At 47.5% G+C, this 11,498-nt stretch overlaps 1 protein-coding gene across 1 annotated transcript in view; it reads left to right on the top strand.

Moving 5' to 3' along the window:
• The first annotated feature begins 1,673 nt into the window (after window positions 1–1,673).
• The window catches only part of Fam163a (family with sequence similarity 163 member A), an 80,218-nt gene continuing 70,393 nt past the window's right edge, over window positions 1,674–11,498 (top strand). The window contains exon 1 of the mRNA XM_021175430.1: window positions 1,674–1,870. The gene's annotated coding sequence lies outside the window, so the exon portion shown is untranslated. The remainder of the gene's footprint in view (window positions 1,871–11,498) is intronic.

Here is an 11,498-nt window from a genome sequence, read left to right as displayed (position 1 = left end):
GAAACCCTGTCTCAAAAAACAAAAAAAAAAAAAAAAAAAAAAGCGGAGTGCTTGCTATGCTATTCTGTGTAGAGGAAGCTTTAAAGCAAGCAAAAGTGCTTCCACAGATGCATCACAAATAGACAAAACTCTAAAGGCACATGAGGATGTGATACAGTTAGGATGGTGGCTACTATGGGACCAGGGACTTGGGAAATGGGAAAGGTAGTGGAGTGACTTTGGGTTCTGGCACTAACTGGAATGGTAATTACATAGATGTTTGACTTTAATGAGCCATTAGCCTGTGCACATACTTGTCTTGTTTTACTGTTTAAAGGTCTGTGACAAAATTGCAGGACTCTCATATTTTGTTCTTTTGCCTTCAAAAAGGAGATGAGAAAGATGTGCAGGTGTGAGATTCGACTGTGGAGAGAAAAGGTGGAACACGGAGAAAATGTGGGCTGCATATTTAAAACCTGTGAAGAGAAAGTAATGAGGTTCTGAACTACAGAAGTTCCCCTGCAGGGGCAGGGTGGAGTGGGAATGAAATGGAGTAGTCCACCCTGGTGACATCTTTCTTATTCCTTGATCGGATCAGACTGGGGACCTATCATGTCTCGTGTTAGGAATTTTATTTTGGTTTCTCAAATCTGTGGCCTTTCCTTTGAACCACTCAGACTATGCAGGACATGAAGAAGAAAACATCCTGACTCTAGTGGGGAGAAAAGCTCTGTCGCCGAGCTTATCCTGCAGGACCCAGCTTCTCCTTCCTCTGAATCATCAGGATTTGTGAAACAAGCCTGTGAAGTGGGTAGGATCCTGAGAAAGGAATTCTGGCCTGAGAAGCTTTGGCTAAGCTAACTTCCTTCCCTCTCCTCCTGTCCTGTTCTCCAAGGAAACCTTCCAACGACTACCAGCACAATTTTCCTGTTTGGGGTACAGTTCATGGGCACCTCTCAGTTGTAAAGCACTTGTTGCCAAGTCTGACCACCTGAGTTTAATCCCTGGGACCCACAGGGTGTAAGGAAAGAACTGATTCCAGCAAGGCTATAGTATGGACATCGACATCTACATGCATGCATATATGCATGCATACATACATACATACATGTAAAAAAATTAAGGAGACATCAGTAAAGAAATCCCTAGCATCACTAACGTCCCTCTTGTCTCTTTCCTGACAAATCTGACAAGCACATACTCTAACTCTGCCCCCTCCATGAGGGACCTCAGCTGTCACTAGACTCCCTGGCCTAGATGTGCCTTTAAGGAAGCTGTTGAGGTGACCCCCCCCCCCTTCATTGGACAGCGACGCACTCTGGCACCTAAACTCTCTTTCGAGATTTTCCATTCTGGACCCCACCTGCAGTTCCCCAAGTCCCCACTACTGAATCATCCCTGGAGAGCCCCGACTGCTGGGCTCTGTGTTTCTTGGGCTAAAAGGCTGCGAACCTGAGTGAGAGATTTTTCTGGACCATCACTCCAGCTGACCCATTACCCCACTAAGAGCAATCCTCCTTGCGGGTTGGGGATTCTTTCAGGACTCCCTCTAGTTCCTATCACCTGCCCCCATCCTCGGCCACCTGGAGGAGCCAGGAGATTCAAGGTTGGGTACCCAGCCAGCGCTCTCAGAGCCGGGGCGGGCAGAGCAGCCTCACGTGGGCCGGCCGGGCCACCGGCGCTGGGAGGAAGGCGCGCAGAGTCCAGGGCAGCGCTGAGCGGGAGCCACGGCAAGAGCCACGGCGGAGAGAAGCCCGGACCCGGGGACCTAGGAGGCAATTTCCTACGCAGAGGGAGCGGGGCGGCGCGGCGGAGCAGCAGACGGATCTCTGGGCTCGGTGCGTGGATGTGCCCGGCGTTAGAGCGCTGTCGGGGGCGCCTGAACACCTAGGTAAGCGCGCCCCGGCGCCGCCTTGCGCAGAGCACCTGCCTTAACCGGGCTCCGCGTCCTGGCTCCCGCAGCAGCTCCTAGAGGCGCTGGTGGGAGGCTGCGGGCTGCCGGCCCCTGGAGCCCCTTGCTTCCACCGGTCCCCACCGATCAGCCCCTCACCACTTTCCCTGCTCCGGCCTTCTTTCATGGGAGGGGGGGGGGGGCTGAGCCTTGGTGCTGGCGACACTCTGGGACCCTAGGAGACCACTCGCAGGGCAAGCGACACTGGATTGCCCCCCCCCCCCATCTCCTAGGCGGGTGCGGGGGTTGGAGAGCGCTGCCCTGCTCATGGGCAGCCGTCGGTTGATGCCTCCAGGTTCCAGCAGGCTTGCTAGGGATTTTCCTGAAGTTTTACGAAATAATGAGGGCAGAGGTGCTTCAAGGGGCGGGATGTGTGGCCACAACAACGGGAGGGAGTTCGAGGACAGTTGTCTTTGCCAGAGACTCCGGGTCCAGGGCAGCCGGAGGTTCCTGGCTGTTTAGAGGTCCAGCTCCCTGGCAGGTCCATTGCCTGCTTGCTTCTGGAACCCCGGAACTATCTCTTGTACCTGCATCCCTGACCCTGTGTCAGTTGCAAGGAAGCTTCAGCTAGTGGCATTAAGGCTTGACCCAAATAGAGACCAGGGACGAAGGGACAAAGTCTTGGGAGTCTGCTGCTGGGTCCTGGTCACCCCAAGCTTTACTGCTAATGTTGGTGCTCTACAAGACTCCCTAGAAGGGTGGTGTCCTCAGAGCTCTGAGACCCAGAAGACAAAGAAGAAAAGCCGGAAAGAAACACGAGAACTATCAGCTCCCAGGGCTATTCATCCCGTTTGATTGTGACTGGGGAGTGGGGGAGGGCGTTGTTTTTGTTTGTTTTGGTGTTTGGTCTCGCCAGGACATTCCTTTTCTCTGTGTGGACCTGTGGGGCCCTGGACATTTGTGCTTCTTAACAGGTTTGATGTGGCAGGTAACCAATTCAGACCCATTCTCTAGGTTTTCCATTCGGTGAGGACAGCAGACCCTCTCCCCGTTCAGGACCACATTACGGGCCTGACTGTAGGAGAACAGGAACTGGGGTTCTTTCAAGTAGGCTGAGGAGTTCCAGGGAGGCAACCCTGTAATTGCAGGGATTGATGTGTGCCGTGGGATCTCTGGGTCCTGCTTGTGTCAGAGTCAGTCCCAGGAGAGACAATTCCAGACACAATAGGAGGCAGTATGAGAAAACATTGATGGGAGACAGATACCGACATTCGCTTCACTAACGAGCCCCTGGGCTTTGCAGTCTTCAGAGAAAAGACAGCCTCTTTCCATTACTAAGGAAGTTTTGGAAGCCACAGATTTTAATCCTGTCCTTTTCATTCCAGCCATAGGTGAACCAAAGGAAAGAAGGAACAAAGGCACACTCCGATAACTTCTAATTCCCCAGCCTCCTCTCCCAGTCCCCATTGCAGGAGAGGCGCTAAGCCGGCATACAGAGGCAGGTCACTGCCAGTATCCAGAGAGAAACCAAATGTGGGCTCCTGATGGTTCAGATGTGCATTAGGCAAATCCACATCAGCACTCTCTCAGTTCCCTGCCCACTCCAGGAACGTGCTCACAATTTCCACCGTCCTAGGGAAAGCCAGAAGGTGCTGCCTGAATGAAAAACTTCTGGGTCCTCTGAGGAGAGGGATACTGGTGCAAATAGAAACCATGGCTGGCTGTGGGCATTGCTGCCAAAACTAGAGCTTTGCCTTTGGTGACCTCAGAAATAATATCCTGAAAAGGCTGGCATCCCAGGAGTGTGTGGTCCCTGGTGTGTTGTCAGAGGATTCTGTGTTATCTCTCACCTGCCCATCTGTAATTGAAAAGGAGCATTGTCCCTTTGTGTACAAACACCCTCTGGCAATAAGGAAAGCCTGCCCAGGGACAAGCAGCTAGCCTTCACTCAGGCCCACAGTAGAGCTTAGTGATCTACTTCAGGCTGTGGAAGAGGCTAAGAGGCTCAGAAGAGGAGCTGGGAAGGCTCTAGTTGACCACTTGCCTAGGGGCGGGGGTTGGGGGGAGCCATTTGATCTTGGCCAGGGAGTGAGCATCCTTTGTGAAAAGTATCCAGAGGCTAACTCTGATTATTATTCCTGGTTATTAACTCCCAGGAAAGCCACTACTGTTTAAGTACCATTATTAAGTGCCTTCTGTGTGCCAGATGCAAGGCACTGCAAAATCAATATTACCTCCATTTTTAATGTGAGGAGACTGAATTTGGAAGGCATAAAATAATTTGCAAAGATCATAAAGTAAGTAGCAGAGCTGTGCCTGAAGCCCAGTCTCTCAGATTCCAAAACCCTCATCCTGCCACGGGATTTTACTTATTTTCTCTCTGTAAGAACTAACACCCTGTGGTGCCCCATCCAGAACCATCATGAGTAAGCACTGTTTTTCACAGACAGATGTTTGTGATTCCATTAGAGTTCAAGGAAAGTGCTGGTCTAGAAAAGGCAGATGCTGTTCACTGGCTTTAATATGCAGAGTGCAAATTACAGTAACATAGACACACACACACACATACACACACACACACATGCACATACCCTCACTTTAGTTAGCAAACAGTGAAAAGACTGGTAAGGTCTCATGAGGTTTTGGGCAGACAGTCTCTCTCATAAGTTCCTGGAAGGAAAGTTGAGTGGTCGAACCTCTTTGGAGACATTTTGGAAATACCCATTGTCTTTGTTAGGGTTTTAATGTTGTGAACAGACACCATGACTGAGACAACTCTCCTATAAGGACAACATTTAATTGGGGCTGGCTTACAGGATCAGAATCAGTCCATTATCATCAAGGCAGAAGCATGGCAACATCCAGGCAGACATGGTGCAGACAGAGCTGAGAGTTCTACCTCTTGTTTCAAAGGCAGCTAGGATGAGGGTCCCAGAGAGACATACCTATTCCAACAAGGCCACACCTCCAAATAGTGCCACTCCCTGGGCCAAGCATATTCAAACTACCACACCCATCCAGATTAGAAAATCCTGGCCCATCTGCCCATTGATTCCATCTTTAGGGATTTAACTTGTTCCTTGTTATACTGGCACATGAACACAAAGGCATGAGACTATCATAGCATTATTTGAAGTATGAAAGGAATGCCTATGTGTTCATTAAAAGGAATCTTGTTGAATATTTCATCTTGCTTCCAGACAGTCAACTACTACCCTACTCATCTATAGGAAAAGAATTAGGGAGTCTCGCATATAACTGAGGGCAATGTTTTCCAAGGAGAATATAAGATGTATAGAAAGTTATACTATGTTATAAAAGAGGATAAAGATAGATGCAGAGTCTAACAATATCTATTGTTCCAGGGGCTCATAAACCCTTTGTTTCTTTTGAATTTAGAACCATGTGAAATTAAAAAAAAATCCCTCTTTCCTTGCCCTGTGCCTGCCACGTTCCCTCAAGCACTTCTTCAGCTGAAGTGTTGGTGACTCTTCCTACTTTGTGCTGGCCAAGAAGACTCCTTTGGATGAAAGCCAAAGGACAAGGGCCATCCAGAATTCCTTTGAAATGCAGGGTTGTGCTTAGAAAGCGGGGAAGAAGAGATGAGTTCGGACGGGAGGCTGCTGAGCTGGGTAGACAAGGCATGCTCATCTAGCCTTGGAAACAACCCAAACAAGCAGAGCCATTTTTCTTCTCATGGCCTCACTGTTATCAAAGGACAGGGGCTTGCATATCAGTCCTCCATAGGAAACCACAGGGAATGTGGTGACATCAGGAGATATGTAGGTCTCATTCTGGAGGTTGCATTTGGACCGGAGATGGGAAGTAGGGGACATGTTTGGAAGAGCAGGTGTCTTTATCAGTGTTCTACTGATGCTATGAAGAAATACCATGACCATTGCAGATCTTTTAAAAAGAGAACATTAGTCAGGGCAGGCTTACAGTTTCAGAGGCTTAGTCCATTATTGGCATGATACAGTGCAGGCAGACATAGTGCTGGAGAAGGAGCTGAGAATTCTACATCTGAATCCACAGACATCAGAAAGAGAGAACCACTGGGCTTGTCTTGTCCTTTGAAACCTTAAAGCCCACCCTCAGTGGCACACTTCCTCCAACAAGTCCACACCTACTAATCCTTTAAATAGTGCCACTCCCTACGCATTCAAATATGTGAACCTCTCGGGGCCGTTCTTATTCAAAACCACTACCAAAGGTTTGAAAATTATTCTGGGGTTGAGCTAGCTTAGTAGTTTAGAGCAGTTGCTGCTTTTCCAAAAGACCAGAGTTTAGTTGCCAGTACCCATGTGCAGCGACCTGTCTGTAACTCTAGCACCAGGGGATCTGATGCCCTCTTCTGGCTTCCGTGGGTACCTGTACACATGTGGCATACACTCACGCAAACATATTGAAGAGCAACTTAAAATTAATCAACAAGAAAATCATTCTGGAGTCCAGGGTTCTGTTGCCCTCAGAGTATTTGAGCAAAGACGTTATCACTGTGTTAAGTAGAGTCTCCTGAGATGTCCCATTGATTACATCAGAGAAGATGCCAGGTTTACTTCCTTGCCCCTAAGAATTCCTGTCCCCTGGCAACACAGCCTGGAAGTGATGAATGCGGAAGGGGCAGTAGTGGGGTATTATATAAACAGCCATTCCCTTTCAGGCAAGGCAGGCTATGAGTAACAGACTGTCTTCCAGCCACAAGTTGGCATCTCCAATTTTCACCGGAAGCTTTCTAAGTCCCAGACACTCAGTGAAGCCCTCTGCTTACCAGGTGTTATTTGCCCTCTTGAACCTGATGTCTGTTCAGACTCTTTCCCATGAAGCAACATGTCTTTCTTCTGCCACTCACAGACCACTTGTTCTCTGTATAATACCTTCCAAGTCAGATATGCCAGCATCACCTGGGCACATACAGACCTGCTTTGGATTATAACCAAATGTGGCTGGGAGTCACATGCTTTGAATCAATGCAATATGCATAAGTTTGTACACATTGCATGGCAAGGACAAAGCTATCTGTACTCTTGGTTAGATTCCCATCTCTCTTCTATCCCCGTGCATATATAAAGGACAGAACTGAGACAGGCTGTGACATCTCCTAGAGAAAGGTGATTGTCATTGCTTTGGTCCAGATACTAGTGGCATGGAAATCTGTGTCTGTACCAAAGAGAACATTCAGCAGGGGTATCCCTCAGGCCTCAGGTCTAGGCCAGGGGTCTGTGATGTTTAGAAGAAACAGCCCAAGGCCTCTAAGAGTCTTGTTCTTCCAAAGCTCTTCGGTGAGAACTCACCTCTGACTTCCATTTCAAAAAGGGAGAGCTTGAGTTTTTCCCCAAATAAATTCTGGAGCTCACAGGCAATTGCTTTTTTGATGTCTTATGGTTGCCTGCAGAGGTGGGAGCAAGAAGCTGTCCTGGGCTCTCAGCCAAGCTTGCTAGAATCCAGCCATCAAGGGGAAAGCTGGAAAGCCCACTAATTTTAAAAAGCAGGAAAAGCTTACATAGCATACTGTAGTGAATGGTCAGTTCCACTCACTTGAATTCAGAAGATATGTATTGCTCAGGCTATGTGAAATCAGAGCCAAGCAAGGCATGGTCCCTACATCTTGATGCCTGCGAGGCAGTATGAGGAAGGACCAGTCATGTCCACCAGAAGAAATGTTAAGTAGAGAAACAGGTGACATGCTGTCAGAGGCAGAAGCACTAAGTAGATCAGAGGCTGGTCAAGTGACTCTGATGGATTATTAAGGTCCTTTGGAAGTGACCCTTGAAGTAGACCTAGGTGATAGAGTGATTTTGATTGACCCAGGAGAATGGGCAAAGCCAAGAGAGTAGCCTGGGCAAGGCACAGGGTTACAATATGAAGTGAAGCAACATGAATATAATCTCGTATTTATCTACCTTCTACCACATGCATAATACAGGGCTATTTCTTTTCCCTCTCCCCTCTCCTCCCCTCTCCCCTCTCCTCTCCTCTCCCCTCTCCCCTTTCTCCTCCCCCCTTCTCCCCTCTCCAATCTTCAATCTCTCCTCTCCTCCCCTCTCCCCTCTCCTCTCCTCTCCCCTCTCCCCTTTCTCCTCCCCCCTTCTCCCCTCTCCAATCTTCAATCTCTCCTCTCCTCCCCTCTCCCCTCCCCACCCCATTGGTGCCCAGGGTTGCTCATTTACTAGGACAGTACTCCACTACCAAGTCCTATCTGCAGCTTATGGCATTTAAAAATATTTATGAAGAGGAACTATTTATATCCTCATAATCACTATAAATACATACATATATGTGTGTTTGAGGGATGTGCATTTAAAGAAGAATGTCTTGATGATGCCTTATAGATATTAGAAGTAAAGTCTCTGACCTGTAAGACTCTCATTTTATATAAGATCAGCTTTACTTGAAAGACAACAGCAGATGGTATTTTATGTACCATACAGTGAAGACCACCATTTCTGTTGTCCCCAGTTGCTGTGTCTCAGTGGGTTCTTCAGTGGGGACACAGGCACAGGGACAGGACAAAGATTGTCTTCATTATTTCCTTACTCAGTTGTCAACAAAATGACTTTTGTATGTGACACTAGTGGTAGTCTGATTACGGGGGAGAGAAAGAGCAGATGTAATCGGTCATGGTCTCTGTGCCATCCAGGGGCACACAGCACATGGACGAGATTACAGGGGGTGTTAGATGCCATAGTGGAATGGGGGACAAAAGACTGCCTGAAGAGATAATATGTGCTTAGTAAGTACTGGTTTCTAAAAATGAATAAACAACATGATAAACAGTAGCAGACACTGCAAGGAGAACAAATTAGAGGACCAAAAATATTCCCATGGACTTGACCAGTGGGGCTCAAAATCTGTTCATATAATGAAACCCAGGAAAACTGTGGTTCCTTTTGGAGAATAACTGAAATATTCATAGATTACAATTACTGAAAACATAATTTGGAGCTGAGTCGGAGAACATCTTGTGCTAGATTCTACTACAGGTGCCAACTGTCAAGAAAACTTAGGAAACAAAAACATTCGGTTAAAAATATTCTATGAGCCCACTCTTTTCCTATAAACTGTGGGGGAGACTACCCACATTCTATTTTAACAGTGGGAACCTTCACACCAGCTGGTAGGACACCAGGACTCCAAGGAAGCGTTGGCATTTGAAGGTTGTTGATGGTTTCAGCAAGGACGATTTCAGCAAATAACGAGGCTAGAAGTCATATGGGACTAGAGGGGAAAGTGAGCATTGCATTTTCAAGACACTAGCAAGTATTTGTCAAATGTCCCCAGGATGTACAGTTGAGAAGGAAGGGAACAACCAATGTCCCAATTCTCGTGAGTCTTGAAGTTGTTCAGGAGAAACAAACTGATCACTAAGGAAACATAAAGAGATGCTGTGATTTAAAGCTATAGAGCGCCACATGGTATCACAAGAGTTTAATACTATTAATAGTATATCTGGGAGGAGGGGAGGAGTTCAGCAGGGAGAAGAGCTCAGAAGATGGGCAAGGACATTCCAGAAAGGAGCCAAAGGCTTGGGGAAAGTATGGCTTCTGGGGTTCGAGGCCAGGGAATGTAGATTATGGAGACTTGAGATGAACAGAAGAGATTAGGATGACAAGCACACAGTCTTAGTCACAGCAAGGATGCTGATGATTGGTTCTGAGGACTAAGCAGCAGTTGACATTGATGATCAACTTCACCATACTGAGAAGCACCCAGGCAAGGTACTGGAGGAGGGCATTCCCAGAGAATCTTAACTAAGGGCAAGAAGATCCACCCTGAATGTGATCAATACCATCCCATAGGCTAGGGGCCTCGGATGGAAAAATCGAGGGAAAAAGAGAAAGTCTGCTAGAGTCTTCTCCTCCCCAACCCTTCCCTCTCCTCCCTCGTACCTCTCTCTTCTTGCTCCTCCTCCCGTTCCCCTCCCACTCCCTTTCCCCTCCACTCCCACCCCTGCTCCCCATCCTGCTCCCACTCTGTTCTTGCTCTCTGCTTCTGGCTAGCAGTGGGGTGAGCTCCTCGGCTGTCACAGCTTCCCTGTAAAGGGAATGTCCCCTCGGAAGCTCTGAGCTCAAATGACCTCTTCCTCCCTTTAAGTTGACTTTCTCAGGTATTTGTCATAGTAGCAGAAAATCTGTCAAGCTGTGACATAATCAGAACTTCTATTTTTAAAGGACCATTCTGGGGCTGGGAAATAATTTGTGGGTAAAGCCTTGCTGTGCAGATGTGAGACCCTGAGCTCAGATCCCCAGAACACATAAAGTTGGACGAGGTAGTAAGTGTGTAATCCTAACACTCCTACAGCAAGGTGGGATGCAGGGACAGGAGAATCCTTGGAAGCCTGCAGGCAGTGACCCTGGCTTACACACTGGCAAAGAGACCCACACACATGAGAATATACCTACACACAAGCACACACACTGCATACATGTTCTCACATGTGCACACACTGCACACATGCCCAACATTATGGCATAAATCCTGGTCAGAGCTTTTCAGGAAGAAAAAGAAAGAAAAGGCATCCAAGTAGGGAAGAAAGGAGTAAAATTGTCCCTATATAAAGAGAACCCTCCCAGTGTCAAAAAAAAAAATGTTAGAACTAGAGAACAAGTTATAAAGTTGATAATGCATCCCCCACCCCGTGTGTGTGATTGTGTGTGTGTGTGTGTGCATGAGTGTGAGTGTATATGTGTGTGAGTGTATGTGTGAGTGTGTGTGAGCATGCATGCGTGTGTGGGTGTGTTTGTGTGTGTAGGTGTGTGGTATATGGGGAAGTGCACATGTGCACGTAGACATGATCACCTCTGTATGAATGTGTACAGGCCAGAAGTAATTACCAGATGTCTCCTATTACTCTCCACCTTTTTAAAGACAGTCTCTTTGAACCTGGATCTTGATAATCAGGCAACTAGATGGTCAGCAAACTCCCAGGACCCTCCAGCCTCCTCAATAGACCAGAGCTGTCGCTATAGACCTGAACCTCTGTGCTGTGCCTTTCCACAGATGCTGGGAATCCGAACTCTGCTCTTCATGGTTATGCAGCAAATATTTCTCCCCATCTCCCCAGCCCTAGGTACATCTTTACATCAGCCGTGTAGCCATCTGATGAGGACCACAGTCACACTTTACACACACTCACACACACACACGCACGCCCAAGGGCACACACAAACACACACACAGCTCAAGAATAAGTAAAGTTAACAAAGGAAGGGGGAAATTTTGTACACTAAACCCCACAAAACATCAATTAACGGAGGCACAATCAAACAGAAGGCTATCCCTTATTCACAGCCTGGAAGGCTTAACATTGCTAAAATGCAATTAAATTTTGCTGATTCTGTAATTAAAGTCTTTGGTGAATTCATTGGTTAGTTCTAACATGTTTATGAGCCTCTGGGGCTTTGTGTACTTACGGTGTCTTCTGTGAATAGGACAATTTTATTCCTTTCTTTCCCTGTTAAAAATCCCAGTGGCATTTTTATAGAAATACAAAACAGGGAGCCAGGCAGTGGTGGTGCATGCTTTTAATCCCAGCACTCAGGAGGCAGAGGTAGGTGGATCTCTGAGTTAGAGGCCAGCCTGATATACAGGGCTAGTTCCAGGACAGCCAGGGCTACACCAAAAAAAA

The sequence above is a fragment of the Mus caroli genome, chromosome 1 (assembly GCF_900094665.2).
Source record: "Mus caroli chromosome 1, CAROLI_EIJ_v1.1, whole genome shotgun sequence".
Classification (NCBI taxonomy): Eukaryota; Metazoa; Chordata; class Mammalia; order Rodentia; family Muridae; genus Mus; species Mus caroli.
Note: the sequence above shows the minus strand (reverse complement) of the source record. Positions and strands in the feature narration are given on the sequence as shown.